Source organism: Magnolia sinica, chromosome 12 (assembly GCF_029962835.1).
Source record: "Magnolia sinica isolate HGM2019 chromosome 12, MsV1, whole genome shotgun sequence".
In the NCBI taxonomy this organism is placed as follows: Eukaryota; Viridiplantae; Streptophyta; class Magnoliopsida; order Magnoliales; family Magnoliaceae; genus Magnolia; species Magnolia sinica.
Window position 1 is genome coordinate 19,122,235 of NC_080584.1, and position 23,841 is coordinate 19,146,075.

The 23,841-nt window shown below is 40.5% G+C and overlaps 1 pseudogene; it reads left to right on the top strand.

Moving 5' to 3' along the window:
• Positions 1-14,523: 14,523 nt before the first annotated feature.
• Positions 14,524-23,721, top strand: LOC131221056 (metal tolerance protein 10-like; annotated as a pseudogene).
• Positions 23,722-23,841: the final 120 nt, after the last annotated feature.

Genomic DNA, 23,841 nt, shown 5'->3' on the forward strand with positions numbered 1-23,841 from the left:
CCCGACATTTGCCCCGTTGTTTTTCTTATTTGCCCCGCTATTTTTCTAGTTTGCCTCGCTCATATTTCAATTTGCCCCGCTCATATTTCAGTTTGCCCCGTTGTTTTTCTTGTTTGCCCTGCTCATGTTTCAGTTTGTCTCGCTGTTTTTCTAGTTTGCCCCGCTCATATTTTAGTTTGCCTCGCTGTTTTTCTAGTTTGCCCTGCTCATATTTCAGTTTGCCCCGCTATTTTTTTAGTTTGCCCCACTTATATTTCAATTTGCCCTGCTGATTTTCTAGTTTGCCCCGCTCATATTTCAGTTTGCCCCGCTGTTTTTCTAGTTTGTCCAGCTATTTTTCTAATTTGCCCCGCTCATATTTCAGTTTACCCCGCTGTTTTTCTAGTTTGCCCTGCTCATATTTCAATTTACCCCGTTATTTTTCTAGTTTGTCCCACTCATATTTTAATTTGCCCCGCTGTTTTTCTAGTTTGCCCCGTTGTTTTTCTAGTTTGCCCCGCTCATATTTCAATTTGCCCCACTATTTTTCTAGTTTGCACCGCTCATATTTCAGTTTGCCCCGCTGTTTTTCTAGTTTGCCCCGCTCATATTTCAATTTGCCCTACTATTTTTCTAGTTTGCCCCGCTATTTTTATGGTTGCCTAACTCATTTTCATGTTTACCCCGCTGAATTTTTAGTTTGCCCTGCTCAATTTCATGTACGGGTGAAAGTTGAGCGGGTTCAATCCGACCGACCCGATATTGGGTTGGGCTCGGGCAGGATATATCGGGTCCGATCTCCAGCTTGGGCTATACAAACACCAACCCGATAAAACTTAGGTTGGGTTGGGTTAGGGTTGAGCACCAGCCCAAACCAACCCGCCTGACTTTCAGCCCTAATTTCATGTTTGTCCTGCTCAATTTCATGTTTGCCTCGCTGAATTTCTAGTTTGCCTCGCTCAATTTCATGTTTGCCTCACTCAATTTCATGTTTGCCCCGCCAAATTTTCAGTTTGACCGCGAAGTGATTGAAATTGACTATGACTGAATGAAATGGATTTTCGACCATCGACCCGATGAAATCTTGGAAAATAACTAGGTTGGTTGGCTAAATTTGCTTCTCCTACCCCAAAATCATATGTGGTAAGTTAAGTAAATCATTCTAGTTTAGGAGTTATGCTTGTTAAATAAATAGACAAAGAAATGAATTAAAAGATAGAAAAATATTTTTATATACTTATATATACATATTTACATAATTATGTATTATAGAAAAATGTAAGGAGGAAAATGTTCTCCATGTAAAAAATAAAAATAAAAAAATAAAAAGAGAAAAGAGAAAAAAGTGCATAGCACTATAGCTATGGCTACGGTTATAATCCGTAGCGATAAGCCAAGCTCTGACCCCATCGACCCCAACTCGGTGGTTTTATTTTTAAGTAAGCTGGCCTATGGCTACAGATTTAGCAACCTCTATGGCTATGGATTATAACCGTAGCTATAGGTACCGCGAATCCGTAGCCATAGGTACCTTGGTCCAGGGACCTGATAAATTAGGTCAGCTAGTTGGGGTCGACCGGGTTAGGACCCGGTCGACCGGATCGGTTGTCTTGCCCACTTGTTTTTTTAGATTTGTCTCATTTTTTGTCTTATATCATAATCAGAGGAGTCAATTCATTTTTTTAGATTTATCTCATTTTTTGTCTTATATCATAACGAGAGTAGTCAAAATGAATTGACATGAGACCCACATAGCTTTCAATAGTAAGGAATTCCTACCCTAAGTTGTCGTGGGCAATCTGCATCCCTTTGGATTATAGGGAATTCATCTAACCCTAGGTTACAGGCAAGTTGCATAACTTTTAGACAATTTAGTTTGCATATGACTCAATTGAGTTTCAAAACTCAAGATAAACTCGACTCGACTCGAACCACTAGCTCGAGTCGAAAGCTTTGGCAAACAAGCCAAGCCTAAATGTTGAGCTCGAGGGCAAGCTCGAGCTCGAGCTCAAACTCAAGTATAGCATGGATGAGTCAAGCCGAGCTTGGCCCACCTCGACTCGACTCGGCTTGATGTACAGCCCTATTTACAAATAATGTGCAATAGTTAGGCCTCAAGTCCAGTTTAGGCATGATTTTGCTGGCATTTGAGTGGTGTAATCATGCATCAGTGAGCTATGCCCTATTCTCGGCAATAAATACTCGAACATGTCCTATTTCACTCGGTATTGGATAGTGGCATATTTGCATGCATGCTTAGCGGGCTCATCTAGCACTACAAGCTTTAGATGTCCTGCTTGTGTAATTCAGATAAGGTATGGATACGAGGAACAAGACATGTAAACTAGACATGACCCATTCATGACGGTTTCCTCCATATCAATGACTTGGATAAATATACAGGGTCAGGTGGAATAGATGGTTCTTGTGAGCTATTTTGGATGCTTAGCTAAAAGCATAGACTTCTTTAACTTAGCCACAAAATGTTGTGGTTAGACTTCTTTCGTTCGTTGGAATTCCTGAAGAAGAGTTTTAATGGATAATTGAAGTCTAAACATTGTAAACCCCATGAAATCAGATTTTTCAAGAAATCATTTTAAAAAAATCTGTTTTATTGAAAGATCAAAACATCTCATTTCCCATTTCCCATGAAATATGAGCGAGGCAAACTAGAAAATCAGCGGGGGAAACTAGAAAATGAGCAGGGCAAACTAGAAGATCAGCGGGGCAAGCATGAAAATGAGTGGGTTAATCATGAAAGTGAGCAGGTCAAGCATGAAAATGAGCGAACCAAACTAGAAAATCAGCGGGGCAAGCATGAAAATGAGCGGGTCAATCATAAAAATGAGCGGGTCAAGCATGAAAATGAGCGGGGCAAAGTAGAAAATCAGCGGGGCAAACTAAAATATGAGCAGGCAAACTGAATTATGAGCGGGGCAAACTAGAAAAATAGCAGGGCAAACTAGAAGATCAGCGGGGTAAGCATGAAAATGAACCGGGCAAACTAGAAAATCAGCGAGGCAAACATGAAAATCAGCAGGGAAAACATGAAATTAAGCGGGGCAAACATGGAATTGAGCGGGGAAAACTAGAAATTGAGCGGGGCAAACTATAAAATCAGCAGGGGAAACATGAAATTGAGTGGGACAAGTATGAAATGCATGGAAATGACCATGAATGAAGTGGATGAAAATGTGGGTTAGCAAGCTAGTAAACCCCCATGCCAGTACACGCCCTCCATGTTAGCCACCCCCACTAGAGATCGATACCAAGGAAAACGTACCTAAATAAGACTTTAATTTCACTACTAAACTATAGAGGTGTCCTAAAAGAATACTTTATGAATCTTTTGAGGAATACTTTGAATCATACTCGAATTATTCGTTTCAATAAGCACATTGCATTGAGATGTATGTTTTCTACTTAAGACTTATTAGATGTTGTAGCTTTAGCTGTTGCATTATTACCAAGCAAGCAAACCATGAGAACATGTTTTTTCCGATAGAAAAAAGTGCAGCAATGCAAGACATTGGGGTAGACTGGAAATTGAGTGGGGCAAACATGAAATTCAGCAGGGCAAACTGAAAATTCAGTGGGGTAAGCATGAAATTCAGCGAGGCAAACTGGAAATTCACATGGTTGGCTTTGGTAGTTCAGTGGGGTAACTTCCATCTGCCTGGCTTCGATAAATGTCCTATGTGATGAATGTTGCTCTGGTTGCTTTGGTAGTTCATATGGTTGGAGTTGGTTATAAAGAGTGCTCCATGTAGAAACCTCTGCCATGTACTTCCTAAAAGCCAACCTAAATTCTTAGGAGAAGACTAAGATAATAATGGTGATGATGATGCATTTGTAAATTCATACACATATACAAACATACATACTTATAGAAATATATAGATATGCATATGCATATACAGATACAGATACAAGCATGTGGTTTTGATTGTATATGGCGATCACACAATGCAATTCTTGAGATTCCGGAGAAGTCCATCTTTTTCATAGCCAACAATCATGGCCACCTAAGACCTATCACTTGCCATGAAAGAGAAAAAGTCCTCAATTTATTTTCAAAATTGCAACAAATCCAAGACATCATTTCAGTAGCAATAGTGTAGGATACGATGTAAAGTAAAAACCCACTACACCTCGTGAATTAATGTAATTTCAAAATGAAATTACGCATGCATATAGGACTGATTTAGATAGTGGACTCAATCCAATTTCAAACAACACATTCCATCCAATTCCATTGCAAAATTCTTTTAAAAAATTTCAAATCAAGTTGAGAAGTATTAACAATATCCACTAATCAATGCAAAAATGATACCTATCAAGTTGAGATGTGACATGCCAAAGTATGCATATGTAACGCCCTGAAAATTGGGGGTCGCGCATACGCTCGACTCCGGAGTTCTCGAGAGTCACTTTTAACTGATTTCATTAATGCATTTAATCAGGTTTAGTTGCGCAGCCTGAAGGTTCCTGGAGCATGAAACATAACCATGTCAGTCTACTGAAATGAGCGAAAAACCAACATACATTCATATACATGTCCAAAAATATGAAAGGGTCGCATATGACGCTATCCAACAAAATTTCAAAAGAATAGCAAGCGCAAAAGAATAGAACTGAGCCCCCTGCTCAGTGATCCAAATCCTGCCTCTCAAGCTGGCGGTGAGCCCTCCATCAACTGGTAGTAGGATAGCTCGTCTTCCTCATCGAAGCTCGCCTCACCAGGCTCCTCTGCCCCTGAACCACCTGCATCTATAAACGGGTCTGGTTGGTGTTTTAAAACACCGTCCCAGAGTGGGAGTGAGTGATCAACTCAGTGGGTACTATTAGTCTCAAGTTATCACAAGCATCAATTATAATATGGTCTTAACGAAAAGCAGACAATCACATACGTCTAAGTAATCTTATTAATGCGCATGTGTGCAACATGACATGATGCATGCCCTCACCACAACGCTCCCTCAAGCGACACCATCTAACGATCGCAAATGACAACACTTCCTCAGTGCGACCTCAACTGCCGAGTCGCCACCCTAACTAGTGCGATGCAATGCGATCGTGTTAGCCGAGTTATTAGTTATGTCCATTCATCTAGCCGATTTGGCAATCTGGTACACCCCACGTATCAACGCCCTAAACGGGTTGCGAGGCCAAGACCCCCCAATGTGTGAAGTCGAGACCCCGCGGTCCGTGATCCCGTCGGGTTCATCATCCCCGACTTCAAGCACATGAGGAGTGCCGTGAGAAAGGGATCGCTCGCGGTCACTACGGGGAGGCGCAGTACCCCAGCATAGGCTGACAGCTCGGACACAGTGTCCCATTCCACAATGCCCGGCTCACGAGGCTATGGACCAATTTCAAGTGGGTTATTGATGCGCTACCACGGTTGTAGGGTATTTCAGGTTCCAAACATGTGTGAGCAAACAGGAAAAAATCAAGATTGGTCAGACGGTAGGCCAGACCTTACGAGTCAGGCGAGCGTGAGGCGTGTGACATCGGGCACGAGGGTCTCATGTAGTCGAACTACAGCCAACCGATCACACCCGCCTAAACCCACAAGTCCAACCATAGCGTAGTCCTACTGATGGGACTACCGTCTCTCCTCATGTTCTTGACCAACCCAAGGGTAGGAATAGTGATTCATAGCATGCCAACAACCAATGCAACATCAAGCATATTCAACACCATGTTCTCATGTTGCTCAACATACCATTCAAATTCCTCTAACAAGCAACTATTAATATCATGAGTAAAATGTAGGTGTGTGGTGTGGGTTTGTGAGGAAGTTAAACGCTTCCTCCATCTCAAGAAATCATATGCACAAGGGTAATAAATCATACACACAATGAAACACTACATGTGAGGAAAAGAATCAAGCAAACATGGGTATACTATCATCCATACATTAAATCATGTGAGAGACAAGATCAACACTATTTTGAGAGCTAACATGCACATCCATACAATTCCAATGAACATATAACTCCTAGGGTTTTCTCTAGAGTTTCAAATACAACATCCGAGCAATCAAAATCATTAAGCTCCTACTAAAATTGGTGCTAGGCCACCTAAAAGTAATAGTCCGTACCTATGGTTCGTTGGAGATTCAGAAAATGCCCTAGGAAAGAGGGCTTTCGGGTCGATCGGCCGGAATCCCTAAAACAAGCTCTTGCATGTTAGAATTCCAAGCCAAACCCACCTTTCTACATGAATTTTAAGAAGAATGGGTGAAAACCTTACCTAGGTAACCCACGGACGGTTGTTGAAGTCAAGGAGGAGAGTTTCTCCTTATAAGAGAGGTAGGGAGTTGGAAGGGTTGACTCTCTTGGGCCCCACTTCGATCTAGGGTCCACCTTAAATCTCCTTCTCTCACACTATCTTCTCCTCTTAGCTCCTTCACTCTCTTTCTCTCTTGGTAGTTGTAGCAATTGAGAGAGAGTTATGAGAGATAGGGTTTATTTCCTAGACTTGGGCCCTTTGGCCTTGAGTTTTCCCAAATTTCCAAAATAGCCTTCTAGGACTCATTTTGGAGTTGGTGTGGCTCTAACTCCCCTTTGGCCACCAAATTTGGTGGGTAGGTGCCTTATAGACTGATTAGGGCCTGTGTAAAATTTGAGAACGAACGGATGGACGGTTGTGGGGTTTGAGTCAACGGTTCTGATCTTTAAACTGCCCTGAGGGGTCCGTTCTGGTGATTGGAGTGGTTCTGGTGGCCCTCTGGCTATGAAATTTCTAGGATAGATGCTGCATGGCCCGATGAAGGGCCATGTGAAATTTGGGGACGATCGGGTCTGAGGTTTGGTCGTACGGGTCCGATTTGTGATCGAAGGTCACCGTTCCACGATCGGGTCCCAGAGTTGGTGGATGGGAGTAGGAAAATTCATTAGACCTCCATCGTAAATGTGGAAGAGATCTGACGGTTGGATAGCCTGGTATCTCGGTTTCATTTGCAAGCGCCAGATTTCGGTCCTGGCATTGGTGGGGTGCATTCAGTCAGTGCTAGATCCCGCTTCTGGGTGTCCGCTGGGTCCATGATCCGCGATTGTCCACAAGCCCAGTGAGATTTATGGTTCCCTTTATTTTTAGAATTTTTTGACCTCCCTGTGTCACGGTGTAGCCCGTACGGGCTGTCGCTAAGGGCAAATGAGCCATTTGGCTCGACAGCCCGCACCGGGTCCTGTCATGATCCGACCGGTTTACTCTAATGGGCTAATCCTAGGTTGATTTGCTTGTGGTACCTCACCGCGCATGGTTTAAATAATCGGTCCTGTGAAAAATTCTACGTGGATGCCCCAGGACACTGTACTAGTTGGACGGGTTATTACAGCATATTACACCATAACTCTTTCAAGTTATTTTGAATTTTCAGTAGCATTCCTCTATATTATCATGCAACAAGAAAGGCTTGTTATTTGATTAGTTGCTCTTGAATTTAATAGGGCCTCAACATTTTAATCATTTTATGAACATGTTTGATCACAAACAAACATCACTGTTGGGCCTAATATGGTTTCAACGGTGGAAATCGTTATGCCCACGGTTTCCCATGGTATGATCCACTTGATCTCTTTATATGCTTCAATTTGGGGCTCAACCCTTTAAATTAGATGGAAAAACGGATGGACGATATGGATATACTACATACATTCAATGTGGGCGTAATTGAGTTTACTCAGTACGATGGGAGCGTACTGACTAACTCAGTATGCAATCCGATTACGCTTGTTACGCCCCACAATGGTGTTTTATTTGTAATACATCATGTTCATCGAATTATATAATACCCCTCCGTTTTCATTGCGATATGTATACACCAAAACCCCATATGTGGAAGGGAACTTAGACATTGAGGGAGGGAACCTAGATTCAGCGGGACAAACATGAAATTCAGTGGGGGAGACATTAAATTCAGCGGGGAAAACATGAAATTCAGTGGGGAAAACATGAAATTGATCGGGGTAAACTTGATATTCAGCAGGGGAAACATGAGATTCAGTAGGGCAAATCATTAAATTCAGCAGGGCAAACTGAAAAATCAGTGGGGGAAACTAGAAGATCAGTGGGGCAAACTAGAAAATCGGCGGGGTAAACGAGAAATTCAGCAGGGCAAACTGAAAAATCAGCGGGGAAAATTAAAAAATCAACGGGGCAAACTAGAAAATCAGTGGGGGAAACTGAAAAATCAGCGGGGCAAACTTAACAAATAATTTTGTGGCTTGAGCCGAAAAATCTAAACATATCCAATGTTCAAATGAACCACACCACATGGAATTTTGAATTGAACTTCTAACGTTAATCATTTCTTAGGAGCCACAGAAGGTTTGAATCAAGCTTATAATTGTGTTTTCTATTAATCCATATCTGTATGATCTTATGAATAGGTTTGATAACAAACAAACGTCACTGTTGGGCCGACTATGGTTTCAGCGGTGGAAATCATTATGCCCATTGTTTCCCATCGTATGATCCACTTGATCTTTTGATATGCTTCAATTTGGGGGCTAAACCCCTTAAAATAAATGGAAAAACAGATGGACGGCGTGGATATACTACATACATTCAATGTGGGCCCAACTGAGTTTACTTAGTACAATGGGAGCATACTGACTAGCTCAGTACGCAATCCGATTATGCTTGCTACGCCCCACAATGGTGTTTTATTTGTAATATATCATGTTCATCGGATTATGTAATACCCTTCCGTTTTCATCGCAATATGTATATACCAAAACCCCATATGTGGAAGGGAACCTAGACATTGAGGGAGGGAACTTAGACTTTCAGTGGGACAAACATGAAATTCAGCGGGGGAGACATTAAATTCAGCGGAAAAAACATGAAATTCAGTGGGGAAAACATGAAATTGATCAGGGTAAACTTGATATTCAGCAGGGGAAACATGAGATTCAGTAGAGCAAATCATTAAATTCAGCGGAGCAAACTGGAAAATCAGCAGGGGAAACTAGAAGATCAGCGGGGCAAACTAGGAAATCAGCGGGGCAAACTGGAAAATCAGTGGGAGAAACTAGAAAATCAGCGGGGCAAACTAGAAAATCAGTGGGGCAAACTGAAAAATCAGCCGGGCAAACTAGGATATCAGCGGGGCAAACTTAATAAATAATTTTGTGGCTTCAGCGGGGCAAACTTAATAAATAATTTTGTGGCTTGAGCCGAAAAATCTAAACATATCCAATGTTCAAATGGACCATATGAAATTTTGAATTGAACTTCTAATGTTAATCATTTCTTAGGGGCCACAGAAGTTTTAAATCAAGCTTATAATTGTGTTTTCTATTAATCCATATCTGTATGATCTTATGAATAGGTTTGATAACAAACAAACGTCACTGTTGGGCCGACTATGGTTTCAGCGGTGGAAATCATTATGCCCATTGTTTCCCATCGTATGATCCACTTGATCTTTTGATATGCTTCAATTTGGGGGCTAAACCCCTTAAAATAAATGGAAAAATGGATGGACGGCGTGGATATACTACATACATTCAATGTGGGCCCAACTGAGTTTACTTAGTGCAATGGGAGCGTACTGACTAGCTTAGTACGCAATCTGATTACGCTTGCTACGCCCCACAATGGTGTTTTATTTGTAATACATCATGTTCATCGGATTATGTAATACCCCTTCGTTTTCATCACAATATGTATACACCAAAACCCCATATGTTGAAGGAAACCTAGACATTGAGGGAGGGAACTTAGACATTCAGCGGGACAAACATGAAATTCAGCGGGGGAGACATTAAATTCAGCGGGGAAAATATGAAATTCAGTGGGGAAAACATGAAATTGATCGGGGTAAACTTGATATTCAGCGGGGGAAACATGAGATTCAGTAGGGCAAATCATTAAATTCAGCAGGGCAAACTGGAAAATCAGCGGGGGAAACTAGAAGATCAGCGGGGTAAACTGAAAAATCAGCAGGGTAAACTGAAAAATCAGCGGGGGAAACTGGAAAATCAGCAGTTCAAATTAGAAAATCAACGGGGCAAACTAGAAAATCAGCGAGGCAAACTGAAAAATCAGCAGGGCAGACTAGGATATCAGCGGGGCAAACATGAAAATGAGCGGGACAAACATGAAAATCATTCCGCCTACTGTTTCTCATAGTATGATCCACTTGATCTTTTGATATGCTTCAATTTGGGGCTCAACCCCTTAAAATAGATGAAAAAACGGATGGCTTAGATATCAAACTTATCTGCCATATAGGCTCTTGTGGGGGTGTGTTGATGGGTGGCCAAAGTACTCGGGGACCTAGGAATTAATAATACAATTGCCTCTACATACTCGATGGTTACTATGGTGTGGTGGTTAGGATTTGATCTAGCATGTAGTGTTACCTGGTTTCTACTCCCAGCAACCCCTATAACAGCAATAACGATAATTTTTATTAGTATATACTGTAAAACACTTATATATACAATATTCATATTAAACTAATCAGGTATCCAATGGGTAGCCAATTAAGTATTGTACCTGACCAAATTTACAGTGTTCTAAAAGTGATGGACTGAAATCCGACCAAATCTTTAAGTAGGTCTAGAAAGTGGATCTAGATCTGTTTAAATTGGGTTGGGTCCTTTAGGTACTTGAGTTTAGGGTACCTGCTGACAGCCGGGTTCTCTACCATATCCTAGGCTCAAAGGGACAAATGCATGGAGGGGCAGTTTTTTGGATGATATCCTTCTGACTATGGCTCGAAGCAAAACAGGTAAGGCTATCCCTATCTGAGTGGGAAGAAATTTCAGTGGACTTCAAGGAGTATTTTGCACAAATTAAACCCCCAGGACAAAGGAGGTCACCTGGAAGATCCAAAAAGCTCAGAATTTCATTGCGTGGAGAGGAATCGATGGTTACTATGGTGTGGTGGTTAGGATTTGATCCAGCATGTAGTGTTACTTGGTTTCTACTTTGTAATTTATTTAGTGTTTTAATGTATAACATACTTTGTAATCTTGGTGGACGATGAATGAATTTTCTGCTTTGTAATCTCATTCACAACCTCATAAATTTCATGATATTCTTCATCAAATTAGACCAATTAATCATGGAATATCATCAAATTTCATCCAAACAACAATTGCCTATAAAATTGAATTTCTATAACTAAGTTTTTAAATTGCTTTAAAAACCCAGGAGTGGCTACCATATAGGGCCTTATTCTTTTTTTATTCAATAGAAAAAGAAGCTTTGAACAAATCTTTCTCTGTGTTTTTGCAAGTTAAAAACAAGCCCATGTCTTACCAAACCAAATATTTTTTTAAAAAATAAAGCCCTTGTTTTATCTTGACAAAGAAATGCATTCTGCCGTAGCAACCTCAAACAGGCAATTACTAGTTTGCCCCGATCATATTTCAGTTTGCCCCGCTGTTTTTCTAGTTTGCCTAGCTCATATTTCAGTTTGCCCCGCTGTTTTTCTAGTTTGCCCTGCTCATATTTCAGTTTGCCCCGCTGCTTTTTTAGTTTGCCCCGCTCATATTTCAATTTGCCTCGCTGTTTTTCTAGTTTGTCCTGCTCATATTTCCATGCATTTTACGGTCATTTCGCTTCACTTCAAGGTCAATTCAATGCATTTCACGGTCAATTCCCTTCACTTCACTCTCAGGTACCCAAAAATGATGTAGATCCAAAGCTCAATGGGCCACATGATAGAAAACAGTGGAGAATGAATGCCATCACCATAAAAAATAGTCGGGGTCGACCGGGTCTGACCCAGTTGACCCCAACTCGCTGGACAGTTACCCAGTCGACCCCATTTAGATAAATTTCACATAAATGGGGTCGATTGGGTCACAACTAGGTCGACCGGGTAACTGTCCAGCAATTTGGGGTCGACCGGGTTAGACCCGGTTGACCCCGACTGTTTTCCATTTTGACAGCTTTCAATCTGCACTGTTTTCTAACATGTGGCCCACTTGAGCTTCTTATTTTGAAGCGAATTTGGAGACATCATTTTTATCAATAGAGAAAGGGCCAGTTTCATCATCTGGTGGAAGATCTGAAGTGGAAGAGGTGGGCCACCATCTTCCAATTGAGAATCTCTATTTGCATGAAGGGGGAGGAGACAGTAGTGATTTAGATGGTATGTTATTCCACCAATCAAGAGTCTTGATTTTCTTGAAGGGGCAGAAGAAAATAGTAATGTACTGGAGGGTATGTTACTCCATCGATTCAAAGATAAAGGGTCGCCATCATGTTCTAGTGAAGGATTCCAAGTGGAGGAGGTGGGCCACTAGCTGCCTAGCAAGGATCTCGATTTACATACAGATGGGTGTGCAAGAGATGTTAATGGACGAGAGACCACATGTATGTGTGGACATGTAAGTCTTAATCTTGAAAATCCCCGCATCATTCACCCTAGGTGGGAAAAATTTGGTTCACTCACAAAGACCAACCCTATGACCATTTAACATTTTAACACTCTATTAGCACCAATATGCATTCTCATGCATGCATCCTGTTGGGAAATGGATGTTGCTGTTCGTTTCTGATTTTGTAGTTATACAGGTTGTAACATGGACAATAAACAATTTTAGATCACGATTGAATGTTTTGGGTCTGCACTACTACATGCACATTTACAGTTTTCTCGATAGTGGTGACTCATCTGCCATACCTCGACATACATCTACGTCAATCTAAACAATTCAGGTTGTGAGCTCAATGTCAATGGAGCCTTAGAATCCCAAAATCATGCTGATCTGATCTCAGCTATTGACTTTGGACTGTTGATCATTTTCTTTCTGACGATCCATCTAATGATTACCAATTTAGATGGTAAGGATTGTCCAATGAGTGTAATATTGGAGATGTTGTCCATTCAGATTTTGTGCTCATGATTTGGATAGTCTAGATTGACATACGTGTAGACCAAAGTTATGGTGGAAACTCCTCTACTACCTGAGGATGGTCTTGGTTTGGATCAAAAGAGCGGGTCAAACTAGAAAATCAGTGAGGGAAACATGAAAATGAGCGGGGCAAGCTCAGCGGGGCAAGCATGAAATTGAGCTGGGCAAACTAGAAAATCAGCGGGGCAAACTGGAAAATCAGCGAGACAAACTAAAAAATCAATGGGGCAAACTGGAAAATCAGCGGGTCAAACTAGGAAATCAGCGGGGCAAACATGAAAATCAGTGGGACAAACTTAACAAATAATTTTATGGCTTAAGCCGAAAAATCTAAACATATCCAGTGTTCAAATGGACCACACCACATGAAATTTTAAATTGAACTTCTAATGTCGATCATTTCTTAGAGGCCACAGAAGTTTTGGATCAAGCTTATAATTGTGTTTTTCTGGCTTAATCCATGTCTGTATGATCTTATGAATAGGTTTGATAACAAACAAACATCACTGTTGGGCCGACTATGGTTTCAACGGTGGAAATCATTATGCCCACTGTTTCCCGTGGTATGATCCACTTAATCTTTTGATATGCATTAATTTGGGGCTAAATCGCTAAAATTAGATGAATTATGAGCGGGGCAAACTAGAAAATCAGCGGGGCAAACTAAATTATGAGCGGGACAAACTAGAAAATCAGCGGGGAAAACTAGAAAATGAGTGGGGCATATATACGTGTGTGTGGGATACCCATGAGGTCAAGCTGTGTGGGCGCTATCATGAAGTATGTCAAATATCTACCCCATCAGTCAGATGCACCATTCCATGGTGAGCCTAGAGCTTAAAAATCAAATTAATCCGTGACTTTTGTAGGCCACACCACGTACAAAACTTGAGAGGGGTTACCTTCCATTAAAACATTCATATTTAATTTTTGGGCCCACCGAGATGTGTTTCACAAATCCAGCCCATCCATAATGTGTGTCCCACTTGGATGAGGGGTTAGACCAACTTTTAGACATATCCAAATTTCAGGTTGGCCCCACCAAGTAATTTTATATGTTTTAAGAATGTCTTTACATGATTTTAGATGGTATGGCCCACCTGAGTTCCGTATACAACTGATTTTTTTGCTATCCCATAATTTACAGGGGACCTATCAAGTTCACGGTGTTGATGTTCGACATACATCATGGTGGGGCCCACACAGCTCAACCTCATGGGGAGTTCCCATGAGCTTGACCGTATAGAACCTTTTCGTCTAGTACAAAAATAAAAATGAAACTATATACATTCAATGTGGGCCCAACTAAGTTTAAAATATACTTGTGCTGCGTGCTTTCTTCACTGGACCGACCATTTTAAGAAGAAGATAAAATGCTGATGAGGGTCTATAAAAAGGGTTTCTTGGGTCTTTCTGCCGGAAACGCAGCAAGGAAAGGGGGTGAAAGCAACGGCAGTGAAAGGGAGAGGAAAAGCCACAGCAGTGAAAGGAGGGGTGTTTTCGTCCTAAAATTTTCACTCCGTACGAGGAGGTCCAAGTGCGTATTCTAAGTTTGTATTGCATCAACAAAAACCGCTGGATAAAAGGTGGAGTCCACAGTCGTAAATTTCTCTCTCCCGAATCCGTTCGGATCCTCTGCTCGCCACAGTCAGCAAAGTCTTGCTTTTTTAATCTAATAATTCGACCACATCCTGGAAGCGGTCGTCTTCGCACGAGGATCCTGGAAGCGGTCGTCTTCCCCACATCATCAAACACTGCATTTATACAACAGGAAATGCAGGATTTTCTGCAAAGAGGAGTGGAGAGCTATTGATTGTTCAAAACAAGTGCTCGGACGAAAGGTGAGGAGGTGATGGATCTACGGACAGATTCATCTGATTATAGTGCAGAGCTTCCCTCTCCAAACCCAGATGGACGGAGCATGTTCATGTCTGATGAGCCATCATGGCGTCTCAATTTCAATGGTTTTCAGCTACCTGAGAGGCCCAAAGACCCTTCTTTCATTTTGAGAACTCTAAGTCCGTTCTCTCTCTGTCTCTGTCTCTGTCTCTGTCTCTCTCTCTCTCTGTCTGTCTGTCTCTGTCTCTGTCTCTGTCTCTTTCTGATCTTAATGTTAGATAGAAAGATGATTTCTCAAAGCTAGGAATGCGACTTTTTTGTTTTTTAATTATCAGGAAGAAAAGGAAAGGTTGCACAGTATTACAAGAAGCAGGAGAAGCTACTAGAAGGATTCAACGAAATGGAGACCTTTACTAGTTGGGTTGCTTGCCTGGAGCTCTTACCGAGGTTTCTTTACTTCTACTCTGTTTTTTTTTTCATGGGTTGTATTGCTTATCTTATCTCTTTTTCCTTTTTACTTTTTGGATGAAGTGATTGCTCAAAGCCAAAGAAAAACTTTACCTTTTTACTTTTTCATGGGCCGATTCCTTTGTAATTTTCATTGAATGTTGATAATTTCTTTACCTTCTCCTTCATCGTACATTTGCAAACCTCTAATCAAAGGGTTTGGGTCTGCCATCGTGGGATTATTTATTTATTTATTTGGGGGGGAGGGAGGGAATCCATTGATGGACCCCTAAACGATGGATTTAACTTATATGAACCCTATTTTAAAACCCAACCACTTTATTTGAACAGTCTAATATGGGCTACTGCAAGACTCTACCTGACTTGACTAGGTAGTTAACAATCACAAAATTAAAAATAATACGAAATATTTAAAAATATTTAAACTAGTTTTTTTTTTTTTTTCTTTTCTTTTCTTTTCTTTTTTAAAATAGATTTTTTCTTTTCTTTTTTTCTCATTTAAAATACTGTACAATACCAAAACATTTTAAATCGAACTCATTTAAAATAGTTTTGTTTGGTATAAATACTGTAAAATACCAAAACATTCTAGTATTGTATAGTTTGCGAGTTAAGAGCATATTTACACCACTGAGTTCGATTCTCCTCTACTCTTTAATCTTAATAATAATAATAAAAAAAAAAATTCAAAAAAGCAGATTGACAAGAGTTGCTCGAGTCACGAGTTAGCGAGTTGACTCAGTGAGTCTTCCTGAGTCAGGGAACAGATTAACCATGAAGATTAAAGTCATCGTCTCCCCACCGCTCCTCTTTAATTTTAATAAAAACCCAGATAAAAAAGAGTCGCAATGAATTACATCAAGTTGACTGAGTTAGCGATTTGACTCAGTGAGTCTTCCCGAATGAAAGAACAGATTAAAACGATTCAGATCCAAGTCGGACGTCCCCCCCTGGTGCTCTTTAATTAAAAATATTAATTTACAAGAGTAATCACGAGTTAGTGATTTGACTCAGCGAGTCTTCCTGAATCAGAGAACAGGTTAAAACCAGGCAGATCCAAGTCGGACATTCCCCCGTGGTGCTCTTTAATTTTATTTTTAAAAATTATTTACATGAGTAATCATGAGTAGCATCAAGTCCACCAAGTTAGCGAGTTGATTTGGCGACTCTTCCCGATTCAGGGCCAAGTAACTCTTGGAACCAACTTTCTTAATAACTTCGTTTGAAATCTCTCTTAACACAAATAACTCAGCAAGAACTCTATCCACTTCAAGCTAACTCAGCCGAGTCTCAAGTGGACTCAGCGAGTTTTAGAACTATGGTCAAGGATCATGTGCTTCCTGTTTAATTCCTTGTTTGGTTGAATCTTTCTATATGTGGATGCCTCCCTTTGTATAAATGAATTAGATTCCTAGTCATAATCAAATAATAGCTGATATTTTCACTTAATTAAGAGATATATTTCTCATCTTCTTTTTCCTTTTTCTTTTTCTTTTTTTTCCTTTGTATAGGATGACTCGAAGAAGCTTGCAAAGAGCGAAACACTGGCGATTCGCATCTCTAACGCGGCTAACCTAATCCTTTTTGCTGCTAAAGTCTATGCTTCTTTGGAGAGCAGATCTTTGGCTGTGATCGCATCGACGCTGGACTCTCTATTGGATCTTTTATCAGGTTTTATTCTATGGTTTACTTCATATGCCATGCAAAAGCCGAACCAGTATCGGTATCCAGTTGGGAAGAAGCGAATGCAGCCAGTGGTGAGTCACTTACAAGGTTGAACAATGTCGCATTTAGAATATACACTGAAACTCAGTGCATAATCAGTTCCCTATGTCTTCTCTAGTGTACCTACGTGATTAAAAGACTCGACGATTTGGATTGATTCATTCAGCCCTGAGTCAATTTAAGACTTGCCTGAGTTGGGGCTGAATCGGCCAGACTTGCCCGAGTCGGGGGTGACTTGGGGGAAATGACTTGTGGTATCGAATTTGATTGGGTCCCACTGAGAGTCTGGTTTGACTCGTTCAAATCCCATCAGACTTGGACGAATCTTAAAACCATGTGTGGCTACTAATTGAGTGATCCAAAACATGAAATTGGTGGGCCATCTCTTGGTTTGGCCAAAATAGCATAATTGCATTATGGACACAATTTTCTAAATTGTGGGATTGACATATTAATTTTGAATTATCAGTGTCGGCAATGGTTGGCTGTTCAAGATGTTGATGATAGGAGTGATGGTTTGGATCAATGGATGTATGTCTGATTGGATGTTAGAGATAGTTTATACACCAAATCTGGATGTAATTCTCTCAGTCTCGTGATCTGAGTCTACCCTACTGAGTGAATGATCTAGTGTGTAAGCTATTATCCAATCAACCTGCTGGCCAGTTGATCTAAACCATGCTATTGATGGCCAACTTATGTATTGGCCATCAAGTAACTATGGGGTTGGTAGATTGCTTTTGGACTTCAGCAAATATAATGGGCAGTGGCCCATTTAATCTCTCAACTATCAATTGGACGATCCAGATTGATGGCCATGTGCAGCATTGGATGGTAGAGATAGTCTATGCACACCGTACAAGCCTTTTTCAACTTCATATAAGATGAAATTTTCATCTTCTTCTTCTTTTATTTTTTATTTTTTATTTTTGTAAACAATACATTTAGACTGGATCTATGGGCCATCTCTACTTTCTGATCAGTCCACATATAAGATCCGATCCCTTCAATCGATCGGTCACCTCTTGGATGGGTCATCACCTAAAATTGTGCATTGATAAAATGTTCATATTATTGGATTATTATTATTATTATTTTTTCTATATTTTCTCTGAAGGGATTTTAGTGTCAATAAATTGGGTTAATCCAATCCATCCATTAGCAGGTAAATTGAAATTATTGTGACTTAATCTGCAGGGCATCATTGTTTTTGCTTCAGTAATGGCGACTCTTGGATTCCAAATACTACTCGAGTCTGTTCGAGAACTCATTTCAAGGGTAAGTATATTTGTTTTTTCTTCTTTTTCTTAATTAAGTCAAAATTTATTTTTCTATAATTTTGACAAATATGCATCTTATCACACTTCAAAACACTAAAACCCGACATGAATAGATCTCCAGCCGTGTTGGGTTGACTCAGAAGACTCGATTGACCCTTCACTTGATTTTACTCGGTATTTACTAAATTAAGAACTTTGCTGAGCCCACATGCGTGTGTAGCTGACAAATGCAATATCTAAGCTGTCCATGAGGTGGGTCTAAACCAGTAGATGTTCTCACCCAAAAATAAATCTAATCCATTCAGCAGGGTCACAACATCGGAAATAATTAAATCAGATAACACTTCGATGATGATGATGACAATGATGACAATTTTGTTTCATAAACTGTGGGACATCTGATAAATGGACGGCTAATTCCTGGGAAAGAGCATCTATTGGACCCGCTCTAATGAATGGATTAGATCTCAACCAATGTGTCAATGCAGCTGATACATGCCACCTCATGCACCATATGGGCTGAGAAATGCCCTTAAATTAAAAATATATTTAGAGTAGTTATGAATATTTAAGATAGTGGTAGAATTAAAATAGATACAATAAACAAATGGATGGTTATTGGTAAGGTGGTTACATGTGTTTGGCCCACTTGTTGATCAAACTGGCCTGATTTAGGGCTGAACACATGAGACCCTCTTGATGAACGGCCGAAATCATGCACACAGCTTAAACAATTGATATAATAGTCTAGAATATTAGATACCACTTGATTGTAATCAACCTATGTAATAGTCATCTGCAACCCTATGGTTCAGTGGTGGACTCACAAGGGTTTCAACACGAGGGCATGGGTTTGAGCACCCACTGTGGTGTGAGCGTGCAGGCGTGTGTGAGTGTGTGAAAAAAAAACCTATATAATATATAGTCTATTATGTCGCGCGTATGGGAGTTTTATATTCTCATTGCCGGTCCCAATCAAACTTACACCGTAACATTCATCATGAATCCGAATAACATGACATTCCAAAACTCATGCTAAGGTATTATGAAAGTATAGCCTTTGGTAGAGTGGAAGTGATGGAATATGATTCATGCAGGAGACCCTAAGTAATTCGGATAAAGCTTAAATGAGGATGATTATGATGATAAATGCCATATTGGATCACAAGAGAGTCTGTCCATATGTCTACTTGAATAAGAAGTGATAAACATGAGTCTTGTGGTACATGTGTATGAGATTCAGGACTATTCATCAGGTGGGGCAGACCTCAGCAGTCCTCAACTAGCACTCATTAACAGTCCTCCAATCAATGGCCAAGATCACCTGATTCAGCATGATTTTTGGGGGAAACTCCCTCCAGGGGAGGGCCCAACAGATGAAAGGTCCTGACCTGGATGTTCCCTTCTTCTTTTTAGTTATCAACATTATCAAGTCCAGTCTGGCCCACTTTTGAAGGGTCCCATGTGAGAATTACACTGATGGGGTGACTCGAGCTATTCAAAACTACCTTTTTATTATAATAATCTCTTCTCGCTGATGATCCACCGATCCAAAATTGAATCTTGACCATGGTTTTAAGACTAGAAAAGTCCCATGCAAACTCAGTCAGGCTCATTCTGATTAGATACTACACACCACGAGTTGCCTAGAAGCTAATCAGCCCCGACTCGGACGAGTCAGGTGATTCACCCCATATTTTGTGCATCCTGGCTCAACTTGTGAAAGAACAAGATGACCCAAGTCTCAGAGTCTGTTAACCATGTTCTTTGTAGACATAACCAATCCAAGGTGTGGTCCATCATATAGATTCCATATTTACAACTAAAGTCATTTGATTAGAATGAATCTCAACTGTCCATTTTGCAAGCGATGATGATGGTTAGGTGGGTGGTCCAAATGGTTAAAGTTCTTTGAAGAATGTCCCCATGACACTGATTTTTATTGAACATTTTTTACTCAACAATCTCCTATATTGTCTTCCACCAATCCCAAGCCTGTCTAAAAAGAAGAGAGTCGACGTTAGGAGCTGGTTGTCAAACTTTTGCTGACTACTGCCAAGCTTCCTATGATTTAGGCAGTTGGTCTTTTGGGATCCAAGACTCAATCATGCCCATAGAATGTGGACCATTATATTAGGAAAAATTATTCTCATGGGCCTAAATCATGGACTTAGTCAAATTTATACTTATTTTATATGTTGGATAGGTTTTGTACGTAAGTGTAGAGATTTTAAAAATGGAGTACGAGTGTGTAAAGAGTTACAGAGAATTGTATAAGGTTCTAAAGTTGTGTAGAATGAAATAAAGTTGCGTAAAAATCTCTTTTAGTGTCTAGAAAACTCTAGTGAGGCCTTGTATGGAAAAGCATCGAACATTTTAGATATGTTTAAATATTTTTTGGCTGTTCGATGAATATCATGTGACAAAATCCTAACCATACATGTATAGCTTATAGTTTCTTCAGAATTCTATATAAGGAGGAATTCTCATTTATAAAGCAACCAAGAGTTGTAGTTTTGAGTGTTCTTCCATGCACTTGTACCTCTTGCATTCTAGTGAAATTTAATGCTTAGCATGTGGGGGTGTGCACTTGGTAAAGGCCGACTTGTTCGTGACGAGACTGTGAGATGAGTGCTAGACAGTCTATGCTTGAGGAAGCACTTAGGTCGCAGCGTTTGGTTAAACCATAAATTCAATTGCAACTCATAGAGCGCTAAGATAGTCTAGAAATTATGGTACTTTTTTATTTGTTTGCATTTTACATTGAGAATTAGTGTGCACCTGAAGTATGAGTGGAATCCGAAAACATTTCAAAACTGGATCTGAAAATTCCACTTTGAGAGACGTGGATTCCCATCCATCATTGTATTCTAACATGATTGTGTACTGTATACTGTGGGCATTGGTGTGGAGCTAACATAGAACAATAATATGATTCTTAAATCTAGTAAACCCTCATTTATTTAGGGTAATATATTTTCTGTACGTTGTGAAAGAGAGCCGTTATTGTATTGATAGCTGCTTGTTTATTTATTATTTTCATTATTTTACCTTTGAGTATAGTGGATCAGTGTGAATCCATGGACATACGGAGAGGGAACCATGTAAATCTCTTTGTTGTGGTTTGCATGTTTTTTTTAATTCTTTTAATTTTTTATTTTTATCTTTTCGATATTGCTCTGTGTGTAGTCGAGAAGGGATCTCTTCTCCTAATAGTAATGTCTTCGAGCACCACAAAGTCTTGGGTGTGGGGCAGCATTTCCACCTAGTGTGGCCTACCTGCAACATAAACAAGCTATTAATCAAGTGTGTCCCACGACGTAGATGCCTTTTTCCAAAATCAGGATGATCTAATAATCAGGTGGGTGATACACGTACAAATCAATGGATAAAAGGAGAGAAAGTAACTAATGGTCTGTGATCGATTTACATGTGTGGTCTACTTGATGATCAGATCAGTTTGATCTTGTAGACAAGGAATCTATACAGTAGATGATAAGAGATGCTTCAAGTTTCAAAGTTTTTTTTTTTCCCATGATAACAATGTTTTTATTTATTGCTTTCATTTATCACAGACTCGCCCATCAATGGATCCTGTGAAGCAAAAATGGACAATCGGGATCATGGTTTCAGTTACAATAGTGAAGTTCGTGCTCATGATTTATTGTCGACAGTTCAAAAATGAGATCGTAAGAGCCTATGCTCTGGATCACTTCTTCGATGTCATCACCAATTCAACAGGTCTAGTCACGACAGTCCTAGCTGTCAGATACTATTGGTGGATGGATCCTGCTGGTGCCATACTGGTAAGTTCACACAAGCTTAAGATCTGTAGTTCTTGTAGGTTGGGGCCAACCGTGAACATTCCCTGGCCCAAAAATCAATTGGTCAGTAGGCTAGCAAATATGCTTCCATAATATATTCTCCATGGGGTTAGGAAAATCGAGCCCGGCCTGTCTATCGTGTGAGTGTCCCTCCACCCTTTTCCAGTATATTTTCATGTGGAGTTCCACCCCACACGTGTGGGGGAGTGTTAAGGTCCCTTGATATAAATTGATACACCATCCTCTAACCGCTCGAGCTTTTAGAGGATTGTGTATCAATGTATATCAAGGGACTTTAACGGGCACATGTGCAATGTGGACCACTGGGCAGAGAACTGAAACTGAGTATTTATTTCACAGACGCATTGCTCACATAACGAGCATATCATTCTGATTTTTGGGCCAGGGCCTTTCTGAGTTAATCAGATTGAGGGATTTTTCCAATCAATATGAGAGAGAAACAACCAATTTGGTAAGTGGAATTATCTAGTCTATAATCCACGACCCATGTATTGGAACATTTCAACTGCCAAACTAAACATGGACTGTCCAGTTGGTGGACCATCTCTTTGATTGGAATTGGACGGCCTTAACAAACTGGAGATGGTGGAGAAGCTATGCACCCAGTTCAAGTGTATATTGATATGCATGGTTGTTCTTCATTTGCAATCGGTTTTTCCTTGTGTGTGGGGATGGATTGGGTCTGCTCCATGGGTCAATTGGTTAAACCGAGTTTCTAAACTGGGTTGGGGCTAAGTCAAACAGGTTGGGCTGTGGTCGAACCATACCTGACCTGACCCTATCCAGCTCAACGAGTTGCTCGGTTCGAGCCACGTCGAGTCAGTTCAGCTGGCCTGAATACAATTGAAGGATCCTGCAGGTTGGGTGCAGTGACTTTTAATCTTAACTGGGTCGAGTGGGCTGTTAGGTAATGGGTTGTGGGTCAGGTTCAAGCCTAAATTCTCAGCTCATTAACAGACGTGTGAGGCAACTTGTCTGAGTTGACTCGGACTTGGTCGGAACCGATCAGGTTTGTTACCACGTGGACTACTCACTGTTGACTCGGCCGAGTCACGATCTGACTCGAGACCAGATGAGTTGATCTGAGTTGCCAAGTCTTGAATCCATTTCACATCTTCCAAGTTGAACTAGGTTTTATTAACCATGATTCATCCAACTAAAATGTAAAACTAAGGATGCTCTGATGGAATGCTGCTGCAGATAGCTCTATACACAATGGGCACATGGGCCAGGACAGTCGTCGAGAACATATGGTCACTGATCGGGAGATCAGCACCACCGGATTTCTTGACCAAGATGACATACCTCATTTGGAACCACCATGAACAGATCAAGCTCATCGACACCGTTAGAGCATATGCTTTCGGTTCGCAGTATTTTGTAGAGGTGGACATAGTCTTACCTGGGGACATGCCCCTGAGTGAGGCACATAACATCGGCGAGACCCTCCAAGAGAAGATTGAACAACTTCCTGAAGTCGAGCGAGCCTTTGTACATGTAGATTTTGAATCAAGTCACAGCCCAGAACACAAACAGAAGGCCTGATGGCATCAGAGATGACCATGATGGGGACATGAAATTTTAGGTGATTTTTTTTTTTTTTTGGGTGTGTGCACACAATTTTATTTTTATTGTTGTTTTTAATTTTTGGACAGTAGAGATGAGTTCTTATGTATATGGATTAATTTTCTACAATCACTTAATCGGTACTTAGAATTTGAAATTGATTTTCCATTGCATGGAGAAACCCAGATATCCTAGCCTTGCTGAGACTACTGATCTGGGTGAAACTGAAAGGGACATTTTGGATGTTGTTCC